Source organism: Leopardus geoffroyi, chromosome C3 (assembly GCF_018350155.1).
Source record: "Leopardus geoffroyi isolate Oge1 chromosome C3, O.geoffroyi_Oge1_pat1.0, whole genome shotgun sequence".
NCBI classification, from domain to species: Eukaryota; Metazoa; Chordata; class Mammalia; order Carnivora; family Felidae; genus Leopardus; species Leopardus geoffroyi.
Genome location: NC_059338.1, coordinates 82,862,036 through 82,882,360, shown reverse-complemented (window position 1 = coordinate 82,882,360; position 20,325 = coordinate 82,862,036).

Below are 20,325 nucleotides of genomic sequence, written 5' to 3'. Positions count from 1 at the left end.
GTAGGGAGAAGATGTAACTCTCTGTCCATCACATGGCTAGGACTCAAATTCCTGGCCCAATCAGGTCCCAAGCTCTCACCCTTTCCACTATGATATAGCGGCTGGCAGAAGATGAGAATGGGCGGCTTTGGAAAACACCTCAGGCATCACAGACATTTCCTGGCCACCATAGTTACGCCATGATCCAATTCCATGGTCCAATTCCATGATCCAAGGGAATTCCTGCCACATGCCTACGAGGGAGCAATGCCATTTGACTCCATGAAAACATTTGATGGTGGACAGTCTGTTTGCTTTGGCCTGTAACGCTGGAAATGAAACAGTGGTCTGGATAAATAAATGACCGATATTGCTTGTTTGAATAGGAGGGAGGATGTGACTTATAGGCAAGAATCCCCACTAAATCAACCAACCACACGACAAGCCCTTCATGTTAATCACGACTAAATGGGAGTCCTGTTCATCTAATACAGATTTAGAGATATATGAATGAGAGGCAGGCTGGTTGCATTCAAAAATAATTAACGAATGAGAAAATGGACTATTTGTCTCAGTCTAGTAGACCAGTCCTGCCACTTGTTAGATGTTTTAGTGATTATAAACAGTGCAGAAAAAAAAAATAACAACAAAAACTTTTGACTGTCAGTTCAGCCAAATCAAGGCCAAGAAGTGGCAAAGCTGGAACCGGAATTCCTGACCCTGTCCGTATTCCACGACACTGCTACATGAGCAGTATTTATAGTAATATAATAACGAGAAGATGAGAAGGAAGAGAAGGAGAAGGGGAGCGAGGACAAGGAGGGATCAAAGGGGGGAGGGCGGGGGAAAAAAGGGACTTCTGACAACTATTTAATGAGCCCGTATACCTGGGATATGCTGAACTCCGGATTTGAATCGTAACCTCTTCAAAGCATTCCTCTCCAAGAGCACAGCCATCGCCCTCCACAGTGGTGGAGTCTAGAGGGGGAGGCCGTCACTCCATTACATTCCATAAGTGTGTCCCTAGGAAAATGCTTGTAGCTTCTCACGACTGCTTTTTCATCTACAGAATGGGGGCAAGGTGTGATCTGTGTATAAGACGTGTTTGCTGGGGACACATTGCCACTCCCTGAGGAGGCTCACACTGTGTGGGCTGTCCCACCTCGAGTGCAGTGTCCCACCACTGCACTTGTTGCCCTGGAAAACATTTTCGGCGCAGCTTGGCCAACGGTAAGTGACCACACAGGGTGTCAATGGCTTCTCCTCCCCCTCGCTCCCCACCCCTGCCCCCCAAATGAACAGCAGCAAGGGGACCAGCGGGAGAGATGGGAGCGCCGTGTGAGGAGGCAGGAAGGTTTTGCTTCATCCATGTCATTAACTAACCTAAGGGACCTATAATCACCCAGCAAGCAGGCACTGGGAAAGTCACTGCTTTATATTTAGTCCCTGGCACAAACGTGAGGGGGGGCGGGGGCAGTCCTTAATAAATGCTTGATGAACCCATGAATCAAAATAAGAGTAGTTAACTCTTTGGGAGTCTGTTCGATAGGCAAGACACTCCGCGAACCATTTTACGTGCAGTTTCTCGTTTAACCCATTCATTTTTTTTTCCATTTTACAGATCAGAAAAAGGACACTTAGAAAGGTTGGAAGACACAATCAAGGTCATAGGTCAGGATGAGATTTAAGTCAAGGGTCAGTGACTCCAGTTTGTCCTAACCACTGTCCTAAGCACTGGCCACGCCAGTCCCATCTTACAACTTTGCAGAGGAAACAGAAGACTGAAAACGTGCCATAGCTCACCTGAGGAACTCCATGGCCTCACATGATGTGTAGGCATGCCCTGGATTTGCAGAGGTATATGCCACAAGAAGGAGAAGGAAGAAAAGCACACTTCCATGGGGAAATAGGCAAGAAAACTTTTCCTTGGAACGAATGGGCGCATTGCTGAATTTCTTAAGTTATCAGAGGCTTTGGCAAATGGAAAGGAAAGTCTGCAAGGAGCCTTGGAGGAGAAGAAAGCAGATCCTAGAAGTTTCAAAGATGATTCATGACTTGAACAACCCAAAAGGGATGTCAGAAGCGCCCACAGAGCTTTGGTTGTGGTAACACTGGTTCCAAGACCACTGGACTGACTCTGAGAGAGACGTTTTTGCAGTGATTCAAGGCTATGGATGAGTGGTGTAGTGAAAGCTTTACGAGCAGGGTCATATATGATGTATTCAGGAGAGGGAAAGCCAAGAACAGCAAGTTGTACTTGGTTATAATTCCACTCTATGGTCCAGAAAGAATGACTGTTTCCATATTATTCAGAAATAAAATGGTTGCTAAAGACAATATAGCCAGGTAAAGGCTGTGAGATTCTGTCTCAGGCGGGACAAGCTAGAGGGAACAGACAAGAGGACTTAAAAACGATGTACAACTGCGGTGTGGAGGTGAGAAGATCAAAGAATGACTCTATTACCCGATTTCCCGCTTGTAACCCATAATACAGTTTCCCCGGGGCCCCGGGTCAAACCTCCGAGCCTCTCCATGAAGCTCTTTCTGATTCACTCAGCTGAGAGTGACACCTGGCTCTTCTGACTCCAGTCACTCAGAGAACCTGTACTCTGAGCCTGCAGTGTGTATCATGCATTAAGTTCGGGCAAAGATATGGCTCCCATCCCTCCTCCCCCGCCAATCAGCGGTGATGCTTGAAGTAAGGATGGAAGCTATGTCTTGCATATCTTCTTTTTTAATATGTATTCATTTTGAGAGAGACAGAGACAAGAGACAGAGAGAGAGAGAGAGAGAGAGAGAGAGACAGCGCAAGAGGGGAAAGGTGAGGGAGAGAGGGAGAAAGAATCTCAAGCAGGCTCCATGGAGCCTGATGCCGGGCTCGATCCCCCAGCCCTGGGGTCATGACCTGAGCCAAAATCAAGAGCCAGCCAGGCACCCCTCTTGTGTATCTTTTTATTCCTTATTATACAAGGACAGAATCACGGTGTTGCTAAATAGGCATATAATCTAGATTTGCACAGAGCGGGTCCCAAATGTTTTGCCCTACTGTTGCATAGTTTTGAGCAAGTAGGAAAGAGAACTGACACCTGTAGATTTCCTACTCTACAACTATGAGTCTATGCCCAGTATCACCTTCTAGAAAACTAAGGGCAATTTTCCCAACCCCAAGGATGGCCAGGGGATGGGATGCCGTTTTCATATTAGACATATTATTTCAAACTGAGAGGATCATCCTAGAAGCGGTGTGTTAGGGGAAAGCTCAATCAAAATTTGGGAAGGTTAGAAAAGCTCATCAAAATCTGAAGAACTTGGGCCAGGGAGCAGGGACTATTAGCTAAAGCAAGAAGGGCAGGAGAGACCCTGGAACAATGTCCTGAACCTAAGAGTTCTGTGGCAAAACTTATTCGTGTCCTCATGTCCAGGGGAACTTCGGCCTCCTCATCTGCAAAATAGAATGAGGGAGACTATCTGCCTCACCGGGTTGCTGTGGAAATTGAGGAAACTAACGTAGGTGGTAGCACTGAGTACATGGTGTGAATCTCTTTCTTTTGTTCCCCATCTAATAAATTGTTTATGCTTGAAACGTGTTCACTGAGCCCATGAATAAATGCATCAAGTAGCTCACGAGTCCTTCTTAGCATCTTGGGCACTGCACTGTCTCCCTGACTTTTGTCTTAAAATCCCTTGTCCCAGATTCTATGTCTAGGAATTGACGCATTTCTTAACTGCCTATCAGGAACAGAAAGGTTCATTTACGTTTGTTCCTGCACGTTCTGGTGACTGAGACTTAAGAAAATGTGGCGAACGGAATCTTAAGAGAGCAGGGCTCGGAGATTCACTGTACTCTGCTTAGTTACAATGAGTATTTCTTTGGCAGGAATGATCTGACACGTCACTGGTAAATAGGGGAATCATGTCAATAACGGATAAATGCCGTGTTGGCCAGGACACGTTTTTTTTTTTTTTTTTTCAATATGTGGATATTTTGAAGCAATCAAGGGTAGCTTATTTCCTAATTACAGGGAAAGATTTGAAGTCGAAATTGAAAATCTGTGAAAGGGACTTTATATAACGCATGAGGTGGCTAATTTGATGGCTCACCGAACTGCAAGCTTTCCACGATGTTGACCCAACAGGGGAGGACATGTGCGCAGATGAAGAATTGCAAAGACATTTCCTCCTAAGCCGAAGCGGTGCATGAGTGAAAACAAACTACCTCTTGGATCAGACATTTAATTTTGATCATTGTGGTCTCTGTTAGAAGCAAATGAACTGCAAAGGCCTGTATCTCGAAGGAAGAGTGGATTTTTTTTTAATTTTTTAAATGTTTATTTATTTTTGAGAGAGAGAGAGAGAGAGAGCAGGGGAGGTGCAGAGGGAAAGGGAGTCACAGAATCCGAAGCAGGCTCCAGGCTCCGAGCTGTCACCACAGAGCCCAACGCAGGGCTCGAACCCACGAACCGTGAGATCACGACCTGAGCCGAAGTCAGATACTCAAGCGCCCAGGCACCCCAGGAAGAATGGATACTTAGGCCCCATGTTTAAAGCTACAAAGATTGACTATCATTCAAGATCCATCTATTTTTAAAACACTTTGAACTAAATGAAAATGAAAACACAACCTACCGAAATATGTGAGATGCGGGGAAATTTAGCTGTGCATGCCATTTGTTTTTTCCTCCCCGTTAGGATGGTTATTGCTTTTATTAGTGTCCAGTTGGGGAAGTTCCACAGATTTTTGAGCGGTCTTCCTCTAAGCTGATTTGTCTCATAAACAGTGTGATTTTTTTTAGTGAGTAATTTCAGAGAGCGTAAGGGTTTTCAGGAACACAGATGTAGCGGGTACTGTAATGTTGTGGGTACCGTAAGGTAAACAGCAGAGGATGCTACAGCTGGTGTCCTCTTTGGGGTTTGACAGGATTGCCATGCCGTCCAAGGACTTCCCCCGTTAGCGACTGGGAAGACCAGGTTGAGGAGCAAATCAAAGGGAGACAGAAGATGAGTCCTGACCATGGGGCCAGGAAGAACAACAGCAAAGAAATCTGTGCAGGGCTAGTGGTGAAGACAATTTGAGTGGAGAACGCCAGGAGACAAGGCGATGAAAAAAAGAGGCTCGGTCACCACGCAGCGTGGACTGAACTGTCTCCCTAAAATTCATGTGTCGAGGCCCCCAACCCCGCCATGTGACTGTTCAGAGAAAGGGCCTCTAAGGAGGTAATTAAGGCTAACTGAGGTCATGAGGGTGGGTCCCTAATCTGATAGACTGGTGTCCTTATAAGAGAAGGGAAGAGACACCAGAGATCTCACTCTGTCTCTGCACTCACACAGAAGAAAGGCCATGTGAGGACAAAGTGAGAAAGTGGCTGTTCATAAGGCCGGAAGCAGTCCTCACCAGAAACCAAGCCTGCAGGCATCTTGTTCTTGGGCTTCCAGCTTCCAGAACCCTGTGGAAACGCATGTCCGCTGTTTAAGCCGCCCGGTCTGCGATACTCCATTACATCAACCTGAGCAGGCTAACTAATACACTGTCTCAGAAGCTTGGGTGATACGGATTAGATATTCAGTTTAATGGAATTACCCCCACTTTTTGCAAGTTGTGTTACATCACTCCGATTGTACAGAAGACCTACGTTAGTCCATGTTTTCGTTAATGGAAAGAAATCCGAAGGGGAAGCTCGCTGCCACGAGAAGGGCCAGGAAAGTGAAAACACCCTGCCTTCAGTGTTGGTTTTGCAGCAAGCTGTTAAGGAGGCCGCTCCACCCCCACCCCTCCTGGCCAGCACCCCTGGCCTTCCTCCCCAGGAACCAGCTCAGCCTCTCAGCATCAACCCCGGAGTTTCAAACTGTGTCCGTGAGCATCTCTGCTTCATCTTGATTTGCGCGTGCGTGTGTGGGCATCCACTGGCAAGATGTGCCCTTACGGTATCAGAAAAGCCTCAGAAAGTGATTTTGGGGGTCTTTGGGGATGCTAAAAAAATTCCCATTTAAATTAATGGCACTGGATTCTTCATTTTATGTCATTTCATTTTAGGAAAGGTTTCAAGGGAAGGTTCTATTTTTCAGGAAGCAGGGGAAACCCGTATACCCTATGTAGCGGTTCCTGCGGAAAGGGTGGGACACCGGGCAGGGTCCCGTGTAGGAGACAGAATGAGTCCGATGTGGACTCTGTAATCTCTGCATTCCAAGAGCTCTTAAGGTGTGGAACATTGTGGAAACATGACTTAATAAGCCCATGAATGAGAAGACAGAATCAGTAAGTCCCACCGGAAAGCCACTGACAGAGGGCTATGGAGTTTCAAAGAAGAAAGAGAGCGTTCCCAGTAGCAACGTTAATAAAGGATCTGTAGAGAAAATTGCATTCAAGAGTTCCATGCCATTCTGTATGAAGCCAATAAACGTGGGTGCCAATTTTCCATATATTTACCTAAATTATATGACTTGTATATGTATCCTTTTAATTTGCTTTTTATTGAGGTGTAATTTACATATCATAAAATGCAATGAATGTAAGCACCAATGAATTTTTACGTGAGTAGATCCTCACATAACCCCCAACTAGTTTAGAAATAGGACATTTACTTTTGGTTTCCCTTATCTTTCTCTGCTGTTTTCCTGGGGCTCTTTTTCTTGGAGGTAATAGAACCATGGGCTTTGTGGGAAATTAAATTGCTTTTATTTTCCTTTCTCATTAAAAACAAAAACAAAACCACTCAACTTCAATTCCAGAGACCAAAATCCCCATCTTCTTACCAAACACCACTAAGGGGCATGTCTTCTGCTCCACACGTTTTCTGTTTTTCTTTTCTTTCTCTATTGTTAATGCTTTTAAAAACAAGTGAGTTTTTGAGGCACCTGGGTGGCTCAGTTAAGCATCTGACTCTTGATTTTGGCTCTGATCATGATCTCATGGTTCATGAGACCGAGCCCTCAGTCGGGCTCTGCACTGACAGAGTAGAGCCTGCTTGGGATTCTCTCTCTCTCTCCCTCTCTCTCTGCCCTTCCTCTGCTCATGCTCTCTCTCTCTCTCTCTCTCAAAATAAATAAACATTTAAAAAATAAAACAAATCAGTGTTTGATATAAATAAGGTTTTTAAAGTGTGAAAAAGAATTTAAAGGATGCCAGAAACCTTCTTCATAGCCTGGCCCAGGTGCTATGACCTCAATCACCATGGACCTTAATCCATTCCACCTCTGATGGAAACAGGAATTTTTTCACTTTGAGGCAGTTATGAATAAAGTCATGTATAAGAATTGTTTTGGTGGAAATGAGTGTGTATTTTTGTGTAAATAACCACTTGAGATATAAATGATACTGATACAGATATAGATAGACATCTCACCAAAGAGTTACTTGAATTTCTGGGTCATAGGGTGTATGCACCTGTACCTTTTGTAGATATTCCAAATACATTTTCTTCCTATTTTTTTTTATTTTTTAATGTTTATTTTTGAGAGACAGAGAGAGACAGAGAGAGACAGAGCATGAACAGGGGAGGGGCAGAAAGAGAGGGAGACACATAATCTGAAACAGGCTCCAGGCTCTGAGCTGCCAGCACAGAGCCCGACGTAGGGCTCAAACTCACAAATGGTGAGATAGTGACCTGAGCCAAAGTCAGATGCTTAACCAACTAAGCCACCCAGGTGTGCCACCAATACATTTTTGAAGTGGTTGTACAATTTATAGTCTCACTCTTAGTGTCTTAGTGTCTAGTTGCCTCATATACTTGGGGCAACATTTGGTATCATTAGTATAATTTTAGACTAGGTGATTTTTAAAAATAATGTTTCAAAGTAAAAACAAAGAACACGTAACAAATATAAAACAATAACAAATATGGTGAGTCGATAATTCCTCTGAACATCAGGGGTCCAAATGCACCAATTAAAAGACAGGGATTGTCAGAGTGGATCAAAAAGCAGACTCAACTACATGTCGTCTACAGGAAACCCACTTTAAATATAAATACACATATAGGTGAAAATATCGAGTCAATGGAGAAAAATAAAAAGCCGTGCTAATAGTAATCGAAAGAAAACAAAAGTAACAACATTAATTTCAGAAAGAACAGACTTCAAAGCAAGAAGAGTTGACAGGGATAAAAGGAAAAGGGGGCATTGCATAATGATGAAAAGGTAAATTCTCTAAGAAAATGTAACAATCCTTAACGGGTGGTAACAAACAACAGGGAGTCGAACTATGTGAGGCAAAAACTAATAGAACTTCAAGGAAAAATAGAGGGATCCACGATCATAGTTGGAATCTTCAACACCCTTCTATCAGGAATAGACATATCCAGTAGGCAGAAAAACAGTTAAGGACATAGTTGAACACAACACCATCAATCAACTGGATATAATTGATACCTATAGACTATTTCATACAGTAACATATTGTTCTCAAGGTCGTACAGACAATTCACCAAGATAGATCAAATTCTGAGCCCCAAAACATACCTTAACAAATTTAAGAGTCGAAATCATACAATATCCACTCTCAGACCATAATGGAATTAAACTAGAAATCAACAACAGAAAGATGAATTTAAAACCCCAGAATACATGGAGATTAAGCAATGCACTTCTAAGTAAAACATGAATCAAAGAAGAAATCTTAAGAGAAATTTTTAAATATTTTAAAATAAATGAAAATGAAAACACAACTTACCAAAATGTGTGAGGTGCAGCAAATACAGTGCTTAGAGGGAAACTGATAGCATTGAATGCATGTGTCAGAAAAGACGAAAGGTCTAAATCAGTAATCCAAGTTTCCACCATAGAAAAATAGAAAAAATAACAAACGAAATTCAAAGTAAGCAGAAGAAGAAGAATATGAATTAGAGCAGAAACCAATGAAATAGAAAAGAGAAAATTAGTCGAGAAAATCAACAAAACCAAAAGCTGTTTGAAAGATCTATAAGATCAAGGCTTACTGAGAAAAACCCACAAATTACTAATTTCAGAAATGAAAGAGGGGATATTGCTACAGATCACATGGACACTGCAAGAATTATCAAGGAATACTATGAAAACTTTATACCTAGAAATTTGATAACCTAGGTGAAATGGACCAACCGCTTGAAAGATATGATCTCAAACAAGAAGAAATAGACAATCTGAGTAGGTCTGTACCTATTAGAGAAAATTATATAATAATTAATCACTTTCCCACGTAGACGACACCAGGCATAGAATGGTTCAGTGGTTAATTCCACTAAATATTTAAGGAAGAAATTATACCAATTCTTTACATTCTCTTTCAGAATATAGAAGCAGAGGGAATATTTTCTAACTCATTCCGTGAGGCCAGTATTGCCCTAATACCAAAACAACAGCATCATGTGAAAACAAACAAACAAAAAAATCGAACAAACAAAAAATCAAGCAAAGAAACAAACAAACCAAAAACTACAAACCAAAATTACAGACCAATATTTCTCATGAATATATACAAAAACAATCTCAACAAAATATTAGCAAATTACATTCAACAATATGTAAAAAGAATTATATACCATGACCAAGTGGAATTTATCCCAGGTATGCCAAGTTGGTTCAACATTCAAAAATCAATTAATGTAACTCATCAAAACAATAGGTTAAAAAAGAAAAATTATACAATCATATCAATAAATACACAGAAAGAGCAAATGAGAAAATCCAACACGTACTCATAATAAAAAAAGCTCCTAGAATTAACAAGCAATTATAGCAAGATTGCAGGATACATGGTTAACACACAAAAGTCAATTACCTTCCTATATACCCACAATGAACAACTGGCATTTGAAATTAAGAACACAAATACCACTTACCTTAGGACTCCAAAAATGAAATATTTAAGTATCAAACAAAATATGTACGAGATCTACATGAGGAAAACTGTAAAACTCTGATGAATGAAATCAAAGAAAACCTAAATAAATGGAGAGACATTCCACGTTGATGAATAGGAAGATTCAATATTGTCAAGGTCAGTTCTTCCCAGCTGGAATTGTAGATTCAGTACAATTCCAATCAAAATCCTAACAAGTTATTTTGTGTCTACCCACAAATTCATTTTAAAGTTTATATGGAAAGGCAGAAGACACGGGGTAACCAATACAATATTGAATAAGAAGATCAAAGTTGGTGAACTGACTACCTGACTTCAAGAACTACCATAAAGCTACAGTAATCAAGAGAGTGTGGTATTGACAGAAGAGTAGAGGAGGAAATCAATGGAACAGAATAGAAAACCCAGAGATAGATCCACACAAATGTAGTCAACTGATCTTTGACAAAAGAGCAAAAGGCAATACAATGGAACAAAGGCAATCCTTTCAACAAATGGTGTTGGAACAATTGGACCTTCGCGTGTAACAAAAGAAATCCTTACACCCTTCACAATGGCTAGTAGACTTAAATGTAAAATGAAAAACTATAAAATTCCCAGAAGAGAGCATAGGAGAGGAGCTAGATGACCTTAGGTTTGGCAATGACTTTTTAGGTAAAATACCAAAGGCACAATCCATGAAAGAAATAATCGATGAGCTGTACTCCATTAACGTTTAAAATGTCTGCTCTGCAAAAGACAGAATCAAGAGAATGAGAAGATGATCTACAAACTAGGGGAAAATATCTGCAAAAGATACATCTGATAAGGACTATTATCCCAAATAAACAAAGAACTCCTAAACCTCAAATTAAAAAAAAAAAAAACACCTGATGAATAAATGGAGCAAAGACCTTAAAGACATTTCATCAAAGAAAATATACAGAAGGCAAATAAGCATATGAGGAAATGCCCCACATCATATGCCATCAGGGGAATGCGAATTAAAGCAACAATGATATACCACCACGCACCTATTAGAAACAAAATCCAGAACACTGATAATACCACATGCTAGCAAGGATGTTGAACAATAGGGCCTCCCATCCATGCTGGTGGGCTGCAAAATGGTCCGGCCACTTTGGAAGACAGTGTGGCAATTTCTTACAAAACTAAACATATGCTTACCATACAGTCCAGCAATAGCACTTCCTGCTGTTTAACCAAATGGGCTAAATGAGAGAGTTTTTAGGGCAGTGAAAATACTCTGTATGATAATGACGGAGACACATCATTCTACATTTGTCCAAACCCATAGAATATACACCACCAAGAGCACATCCTAATGCATTTTGGGTGAAAATGATGTGTCTGTGTAGGCTCATAAATTGCAGCAAATGTTCCACTTTGGTGGGGGATGTTCATAAGGAGGGAGCTATCTATGTGTGGGAGCAGAAGGTAGATGGGAAATCTCTGTATCTTCCTCCTAATTTTGCTGTGAGCCTAAAATTCGTTTAAAAAACTAAAGAAAACACACGTTGCAAACAACGAATATTTAGCATATTTGTCCCGTGTCTTGCATATGATGATAGACGCTGACTTTTTCAAGCATTTATGTGAGTCTTATCTTTTCCTGGTCTGCCTATCTTGAGGCTAGCTCAGGATTTCTTCAGGCCTGTTTGTCAAAGGACAGTTTGGCCTTAAATGAAAAAAATTCCATGATATTCTAAGAAGGGAAAAGTCCTTAGCAAGCCAAAAGCAGTTCTTAGAAGAGGCGTTAGCCTGTTATGTATGGAACGCTATCGTCCTATATATAAATTTTGGGTCAATGCAGCATTATGCGAATTGGTTTCTTGCTAGGTCTCTAATATGCAAACGTACAGAGGGACAAGCACCGTGCTTGGTTGGCACTTAGTAGGGGCAGGTGGTTCCGTATATGTGCACCGAGTCAGTCAGCTTTAGGGGTGTTGCTTTCGGGCAGGGTGGTTGGCCCCTGCAATCTGAGATGCTTTCAAATGACATTGCGTGGGCGGGGTCAAACTACAGCACTCCACTGAAAGGCTGCATTTTCCATTTTGCCCTCCCAAGTGTCTCAGTAGATAAATACGAGTTGATTACAAATGAGTGCAGTGGCGCCCTGAATGGGGTTTGGGGGATTGATTAATACGTCTCAGAAAAGCCAAATCAAACAGCATGTAAATGGCTGCTGGAGAAAAAAAAAATTCCCCGGCCAATTTTCCATGAGTGCCTGAGTCGAAGTTGCCTCTCCATGGCCCCATCCAGACATGGGCTTTTCGGTAGGCTGGTGCAGCTGAGACGCCCATGTGGTGTCCTAACTAAATCACACTTTCATAAAATAAGCAAACATTGCTGAACCCTGGCTACTCACCAGCCACAAGGCTGGGTGCCAGAAACGGATGAAAAAGTTGTGTCTCGGATCCCCAAGAGCTCACATCCTAGCCAGAAAGACCGGTCTGTGCGAAGAGTGGAAGACTGTGCAAGAGGCTTGGAGAAGCCGGAAAATCTTCGCCTCGGTAATCAGAGACTAATTTTATTCCTGACTGCTACTAGTAAGGTCAGGGTTCTTCAACAGGTTATTTAGTCCCTTTAAAATTCCACTGATTTGCTTCAAAATGATGGCGATGATGCTCAGAGATGTTGCACATAAAGCACCCGGCACAGAAGGCACTAGATACCCGCCCGTTCTTGTTTTCCTGTGCAGGTGGAATAATCCGGGACCGGCCATGCCTTGCGCGTGCCCGGAACCGCAGCTCCCTCCACTGTCGGGGTGAGTTTCACAGCCGCTAAATCCTCTGACATGTTTATTTCACCCCTGAGCTTTCTTGACTTCCCAGGAAGTTGGATGTGGGGCTTTGAAGGAGGATGTAAACACTGGACCTTCTTAGGTGGTTTTCAGACAAAAAGGAAATTATAGGAAAACAGAAAAAAAAAATTTAAAGACATGGACTTTAAGCTGTCATCAGTCCCTGTTGTCATCTCCAGCTGGGCTGGATTTCCTGATATCACATGACCATCCCAGAAATAAGGTTGATTTGGGGTCTAGGTATATCTGCAGCTCCATGCTGGTAGGAAAACAGGGACATATAAAAACAGGACGTGGGACCATTAAAGGCATCAGTTCAAAACTCAACATCCAAAAGCAAATACTGTTACTTTCCTTAGTTCAGATTTGGAATAGATTACAGTCTTCTAACACAGTATCATTTGGACCTGTGTAGGAGGGAGAGGAATGGTCCCCTGAAGATGTCCATGTCCTAATCCTGGGAATCTGTGAATACATAAGGTCACATATTGAAGGGAAATCAAATGCAGATGGAATTGTGTTGGTAATAAACAGACCTTAACATACGGAAGTTACCCTGGAATATCTGGATATATCAATGTAGTCACAAGGGTGTGATAAAGTGGAAAAGGGCAACGGAAAAGAGAATCAATCAGAAGATGTGACCATGGACGAAAGGCACAGAGTGATGCAACATGAGTGGCTTTGAGGCTGGAGGGGGGCCACAAGCCAAGACATGTGGACAGCATCCAGGAACTGAAAAGTCAGGAAAACGGATTCTCCCTCGAGCCTCTAGAAGGGAATACAGGGCCTGTGAAACTTTGATTTCAGTCCAGTGGGACTCCTTTCAGACCTCTGCCCTCTAGAACTACAAGACATTGTGGTTGTTTTAAGCACTGTGTTGTTGTAAACCACCATTTGTGATTTGTTACAGCAGACATACAAAATAAATACAAGCTGGAGCCACAGACTGGAACAAGATGCTATAATTTACTGGGCCCTAAAATGGACTCACCTGTGAATTAGTCACTGACTGGGAAGCCATACCAAAGCTTTGTTGGTGGCTTCCCCAACAACACATCCAAACGACAAAAGCCACCCCCTCCGTACCTTTACTATTATTAATTTAAAGATATTTTACTAATAGCTATTATTTTTTAAAATGTAATGATTAATGAGGTGCCTGGGTGGCGCAGTCAGTAAAGCATCTGACTTCGGCTCAGGTCATGATCTCATGGTTTGTGAGTTCGAGCCCCACCTTGGGCTTTCTGCCGTCAGCAAAGAGTCTGCTTCAGATCCCCTGCTCCCTTTCTCTCTGATCCACCCCACCCCCACTTGTTCTCTCTCCCTCAAAAAATAAATAAGCATTAAAAAAGGAAAACAATGTAATGATTAGTAGTAAGTAGTAAGAAAAGCTGTAATTTGGTGGGAAATTGTTATCAGGTTTAATGCTAAGTACTTTATAAGCATTATTTCTTCTGGTCAACTCTAGGAACTACATGCAATTTTTCTCTCCTAAAGGAAAAGAGAAATGAGATGCAAATACGTCCAGGCCCTAATTTTGCATTCATTCTCAACTTTTTATTTCCTACTCTTTTAAAACAAATAAATATATCTGTTTTCAAAATTATTAAACCAGAAAATGTACTACCATCTGAAAAGTCTCAGATGCAAGAAAACTTTTTGTTCACATTCAGACCCAGGTAAAGAGAATTTTGAGTACACAAACATTCAAATTTTATGAAAGGAAAGCAGATTATTTTTATTAGGCAAGAATCACTGTAAAGTTATTTTGAAAACAAGTGCCTCTAAACGATTATAAAGTGTATTGTATTTCCAAAATGTTGATTTAAACTGGAATTTCTTTTTTTTTTATTTTAGAGAAAAAACATGAGTGGGGGAGAAGAGCAGAATGAGAGAGAGAGAAAGAGAGAGAGAGAGAATCTTAAGCAGGCTCCGAGTTCAGCGCAGAGCCTGATGTGGGGCTCAATCTCACGAACTGTGAGATTATGACCTGAGCCGAAACCAAGAGTCAGGTGTTTAATGGACTCAGCCACCCAGGCGCCCCTAAACTAGAACTTCTAAGAAAACTGGCACAGGAATTCCTTCCTCGAAGGCATCTGCCAAGATTAGATTAGACATATGAAAAACGCTTTGTAAACCGTAAAGTATATATATATATATATATATATATATATATATATATACACTGCATATATATACATATATATGTATGTATTTGTTGCTTGCTATTTTCTATAAATGCAGTAGTAACAGAACATATTTCTGTAGCCCTTAAGATGTTTAAAGGTCTTCAATGTATACTCATTTCATGTAATTCCTAAAGATGAGTTGGACGGGTGTTCTTCAGAAATGAAGCATGGAAATTCTATTTAGTTTCCTTTGAAAAACTCTCACCAAAGGCAGCTATGTGCCATGACCATGTGAAACACAGAACACAAAAGACGGATGAGAGAGGAGTTCTTCCTTAAGGAGCTCACCATCTATTGGGAACAAATATGTCCAATATTATGGAGTAAATGATGGTATTAAATGACTTTGCCCAACACCACACAGAGAGAATTAACCCCACTTTCCTAGTTTACACACACACACACACACACACACACACACACACACTCTTTAAGGCCCTTCTTCCCTCCTTCTACATCTCGCTCCTGGGCCAGAAGATGGTTGGCACCTTTCTGTGTGTTCTTACAACCCTCCAGACTGAAGTCGCTTCACTTGGAGATGCTCTTTTCTGATGCTTACTAATTGTATTATCTGAAGAAATTGTGAGAAGCGCTAAAAATGGGTTGATCAGAGTTGTGTTTTATAGTCCTCTCTGCACCTATCAGGACACTGGGCACTGTGTTCATAGAGTCTCCTTCATCCAATTCATTTAGAAAACACTCATTTAGCATCTACTGTGTTTAAATAATGTGTTAAGTGCTGACGGTATAGAAATAGCATCACTAATTATAATAGCTACTGTCTATCGCTTATTTATTATGGATGAAGCATACTTGCAAATATCTTGTATGGGCTAATGAACTTATTTCTGACGAGAAACAATGGTATTATGGTCATTGTTCAGAGGAGGGCACTGAGAGGGAGGTTAGGTAGTTTGTATAAGGCACAATTAGTAAGTGGGTGAAGCACATTTCAAACTTAAGAGCCTGGTTTGGGCCAGCACACTTAACCACTGTACTAATCCCTGACTTTGAGAAGAAAAAGTATTCCTAGTTTCCTGAGAATTTTATCTTGAAAGAGTGTCAAACTTATCAAGTACTTTCTGCGTGTGTACTCATATAATATGTTTTTTCTCCTCTATCCAGATAATCTGATTAGTTATCTTGATTAATTTTTGGAAGATAAATCCACATCACGATCCCAGAATAAATCCCACTTGGCCATGATATAGTATCTTTTTACTAAATCTCTAGATTCAATCTGCTGATATTTTGTTTAAGAATTTGTTTCCATGTTTCTGAGAAATATAAATTTGTAATTTTCTCTTTTTGTGAAATATCCTTCTCTACATTTGTTAGAATTATGCTGTCATTATAAAATGAGTTCAGGAGTCCTCCTGTTCTCAACTTTCTGAAAGAATGTGTAAGACTGATATTGTTTACCTTGCAAATGCCTGTAAGAATAAACCAGTGAAATAATTGGGGCCAGAAGTTACCATTTCCCACTTAGTATGTGGGTTTGCTTGTTGGGAAGAAAGTTTTAATTGCAGATTCATTTTTTTTTTTTTTTTGAGATACAGTGCTCTTCAGAGATGTGGAGAGTCTCTAGTTATATTGCTACTTTTTTCTTGATTAGTCCCATTATAGTCAGACAACATACTCTGTATGAGTTCAATCCTTTGATATTTATAGACTTGCATTCGCTTAATAGGGTGTCTGTTTGGGTAAATATTGCAAATACACTTGAAAACACTGTGTATTCTCTAGCTTTTTAAATGTAGTATATCAGTATAAACACCAATTAATTCAAATTAGTTAATAGAGGTTTCAATATATATTCCATATCCTATTTGATTTTTGGTCTTTTTTAAATTTTTTAATTTTATCTAAATCCAAGTTAGTTGATGTATAGTGTAATCACGATTTCAGGAGTAGAATTTAGTGATTCATCACTTACATATAACACCCAGTGCTCATCCCAACAAGTGACCTCCTTAATGCCCTTCACTCTTTTAGCCCATCCCCCCACCACCCAACACCCCTCCTGCAACCCTCAGTTTGTTCTCTGCATTTAAGAGTTGCTTATGGTTTTCCTCCCTCTCTCTTTCTGTCTTATTTTTCCTTCCCATTCCCTATGTCCATCTGTTTGGTTTCTTAAATTCCACATATAAGTGAAATCATATGATATTTAACTTTCTCTGATTGACTTAGTTTGCTTAGCATAATACACGCTAGTTCCATCCACATTGTTGCCCATGGCAAGATTTCATTCCTTTTGATTGCTGAGTGATATTCCATTGTGTATATATTCCACATCTTCTTTATCCAATTATCAGTCGATAGACATGTGGGCTCTTTCATAATTTAGCTATTGTTGAAAGTGCTGCTATAAACATTGGGGTACAAGTGCCCTTATGCGTCAGCACTCCTGTATGCCTTGGGTAAGTTCCTAGCAGTGTAACTTCTTGGTCGTAGGGTAGTTCTATTTATAATTTCTTGCAGAACCTCCACACTGTTTTCCAGAGTGGCCGTACCAGTTTGCATTCCCACCAGCAGTGAAAATTTGGTTTTCTTTTTTAAAAACTATATTTTAGAACTTAAAAGTAGCTAAGTATTTTGTCTGTTTTTCCCAATTAATTCTGCTATAAATATGTGTTTGTAGGTGTATGTACATTTGAGTTTACCACAACTGCCTATTGGCTATTTCTTTTCATCTTTTTTTTTTTAATTTTTTTTAACGTTTATTTATTTTTGAGACAGAGAGAGACAGAGCATGAACAGGGGAGGGGCAGAGAGAGAGGGAGACACAGAATCTGAAATGGGCTCCAGGCTCTGAGCTGTCAGCACAGAGCCCGACGTGGGGCTCGAACTCACTGACCGTGAGATCATGACCTGAGCCGAAGTCAGAGGCTCAACCAACCGAGCCACCCAGGCACCCCTTCCCTTTCATCTTTATGAAGGTTTCTTATTTGATTCTTTAATACTTTCATCACTGCCTATTTTTTCCAATATTAATATAGTCATACCAGCTTTCTTCTGGTTCGTGTTTGCTATAACATTTATTATTATTACTATTAGAATTCTTCTTATATTATTTTACATTTAATCTATATTCTTGGAGTTTGCATGTGTCTCTCTTACACAGCACATGCTTGGGTCTTGGGTATGTACATTTCAACTTTTTATCTGACAACTTTGTCTCTCTAACAGGTAATTAGACAATTTACCTTTAAAGTAACTACTGATATAGATCAACTTGAGTCTGCCATTTTATATTTATTTCTAGTTGTTCAAGCTTTTTGTCTGTTTCCCTGTTCCTCATTTTCTGATGTTTTTTGGATTACTCAACAAATGTTAGTACTCTGTTTTGTTTCCTTTATTTCCTTCTTACCTATACATCTCATATTATTTGAAGTGCTTCTTGGGTTACAATACACATTTTAACTTATTGCAATATGTCTTAAATTAGCACTCTACCAATTTCTGAACTATGCAAGACCTTTACAATGGTATAACCCATTTACTCCCTTCTATCGTTTTAATTAACTTATTTCTTCGTTGTTTTAATACTCACACTGCATCATTATTATTGTTGACTTAAAGGCTGTATTATACACTTATCCATGTATTCACCCTTTCTAATGTTTTTATTTCCTTTTGAAATTCCATGTTTTTACATGGGATCATTTCGCTTTAATGTGAAAAACTTTTTTAGTATTCCTTTTAGGGAAGGCCTGCAGGCAATAAGATCTCTGAAACGTGTCTGAAAGCATTTGTATTTCACTTTCATTTCTGAATAATATTTTTTGGTGGGGGGATGGAATTCGAGGTAGCGTTTTGTTTTGTTTTGTTTTGTTTTGTTTCCCTTCCAGCACCTACAGATGTATTCCATTATCCTCAGGGTTTAATAGTTTTATTGAAAAGTTTCTTGTCTGTTGAAGACAATGTGTCTTTTCCCATGGTTGTTTTTAAGAATTTCTTTAAGTGTTGGTCTTCCACAATTTACTTGTGATGTGTTAGTGTCTGATTTTTCTTTGTGTGTGTCTGGCTTGAAGTTCAATTATTTGTTTGAATCTCTAAGTTATCTTTCATTGTTTTTTAAACTCATTCATCATATTCTTTTCAATACTTCTCTCTTCTCTCTCTCCTTTCTTTGTGAGACTCCAATTATGTGAATGTTAGACCATTTCATAGTCTCCCACGATTCTATTATAATCTATTCAGTTTTCTTCATTTCTCTTTCTCTCTCTCTCTCTCTCTCTCCTTTAGTATAAATAATTTCTATTGCTCTATCTACATTGTCATAAATCCTGTTTTCTGCTATGAAGAACAGTGAGTTCTTAATTCATGGCATTGTATTTTTCAGTTTTAGAATATCCATTTGATTTATTTTAGACATTCTGTGTCTTGGTTGGAATTAGCTATCAATTCATATTTCCCTCCATTTCTTCATATTTTCTTCAATTTTCTTTAATGTATGTGTTTATTTTAAAGCATTTCTGCCTGCCTTTATTGGCTATTATTTCTCTTGATGATGGATCCCATTCTCTTCCTCCTTGTATATTTCCTAATATCTTTTATTGATGTATATATCCCTATGTGTAAAAGGACCATAAGGACTAAAATTGATATTACTTTTTCCCAGATAGTATGCCATTTCCTCCAACAGCAGAATAACTGAACCTTGAATTATTTATCAAGTAAGCGAGGTCAAGATTGGTTTGTAGCTCTAGCCAGACTCAGTTCAACTCTGCTTACAAATTTCTCAGAGGCGAAACCTGTCCTTTGTTTATGAAAGGCCCAACTTTTTAGCAGAACAGAGCATTGTTGATTCTCATGCCTGCCTGGCATCCTGCAAAAAGCCTGTGTGGGAAAACAAGTTCAGCAGTGATGGTAATTCGAGGTTCTAATTTTTCACATGGGCCTGCATAGTCAGCAAATACTCTTTATTCACTAGTATTCTTCTGCCAGTAGAAGGTCTGGTCTTCAGACTATGCTCAAATTCTGCAAATACTCGCAGTGAGGAAAACTGCCATTAAACCCTACCAGCTGAGAGGGATTTTTCCCTTTTCAAATTTATCCTTCTAGACCTTATTTATTTCTATAGTTCTCCAGTGATTAAAAGAGTCTGATTTTATCATGTATCCATTTTTCCTAGGTGTCACAATGGGAGAAAAGGCCTACCACTAGATCCCAAAAATTAATCAGAACTTGAGGTCCATATATTGGTTAAGTAAGCAGAAAACTCAATTTCATTAAAAAATTTTTAATGTTTATTTATTTTTGAGAGACATAGAGAGACAGAGCATGAGCAGGGGAGGGAGGGACAGAGAGAGAGGGAGACACAGAATCCAAAGCAGGTTCCAGGCTCTGAGCTGTCAGCACAGAGCCCCACACAGGGCTCCAACTGACGAGCTGTGAGATCATGACCTGAGCCAAAGCCGGACGCTTAACCAACTGAGCCGCCCAGCCACCCCTCAACTTTATTAAATTTTAAAGTTTTTGAGATAATACAATTATAAATCAATTTTATATACATT